Source organism: Artibeus jamaicensis, unplaced genomic scaffold (genome assembly GCF_021234435.1).
Source record: "Artibeus jamaicensis isolate MK-2021 breed Jamaican fruit bat unplaced genomic scaffold, CSHL_Jam_final contig_3173, whole genome shotgun sequence".
In the NCBI taxonomy this organism is placed as follows: domain Eukaryota; kingdom Metazoa; phylum Chordata; class Mammalia; order Chiroptera; family Phyllostomidae; genus Artibeus; species Artibeus jamaicensis.
The window spans coordinates 215,853-216,879 of NW_026521737.1; the positions used below are offsets into that span (position 1 = coordinate 215,853).

General features: G+C 52.4%; 1 pseudogene; it reads right to left on the reverse strand.

Annotated features, from left to right (window-relative positions):
* Window positions 1-207: 207 nt before the first annotated feature.
* Window positions 208-734, reverse strand: LOC119054510 (ferritin light chain-like; annotated as a pseudogene).
* Between the last annotated feature and the right edge of the window lie 293 nt (window positions 735-1,027).

Consider the following 1,027-nt stretch of genomic DNA (forward strand, 5'->3'; position numbering starts at 1 on the left):
CAAATGGTGGGCACATACCCTTTTTAAATTTGTTTTATAAGGAACTTTTTTTTCCTTTTCTGCAAAAAGCTTTATTGTTTCCATTTGGCCCAATGCATGGGGGAGGGGTTCCAGGGTGGGGTTTCAGGGTTAACAGGCTCAGGCAAAAGCCAGATACCAGGGAAACGCGGAGGAGCCCCTCAAAGGCCTCTGGGCTCCAAAGGCTTCCTAGCTGTGCTTGAGGGTGAGCGTTTTGAAGAGATACTCTCCCACCCCAGCCTGCGGGCCACCCAGCCTGCGGACGTTGGTCAGGTGGTCGCCCATCTTCTTGAGGAGCTTTATCTCCTCGTCCAGGAAATGGTTCTCCAGGAAGTCACAGAGATGAGGGTCTGTGTGGGTGGGAGCCAAGGCCTGCAGATCCAAAAGGGCCTGGTTCAGGGTCTTCTCAAGGCCAAGGCTGCTTCCATGGTGTCCTGAGTTTTACCCCACTCATCTTGGGAAGGCTTTGCCACGTCCTGGAGAAGAATGTGACCACCACGCTGGTTTTGCAGCTTTTAGAGATGCTTAGAGCCCTCACACTTCTCCTCTGCCCACTCTGGGAAGAAGAGGCCCATGCCCTGCAGAGCCACATCATTCGGTTGAAATAGAAGCCCAGAGAGAGGTGGGTGTAGGAAGCCCGCAGATGCAGGGCTGGCCTGGCGGTTGACTGCCGCCTCCACCTTGGTAGAATAACTCTGGCAAATTTGGGAGCTCATGGTTGTTCGGCAGTAAAGAATTAAGGTAGAAAAAACGGTGCTGGCTGGTCTCGGAGGCTGAGGAAGGCTGAGATGGTTTCGAAGATGGTGACTAAGAAAGAAGATGGAAGAGAGCTGGAAAGGAGCGGTGTCCCTGTTTCATCCAAACCCTGCTGAAGCAAGAGACAGATCCCAGGACCACCGAGGGCACTGTGTCTAAGGAACGTTCTTTTACCTGCCTTTGTTTGTTCCCATACACCTGGGAAAGGCCCTGAGACTTTATGGTTTTTAGATTCCCCATATAGCTGAGGTCA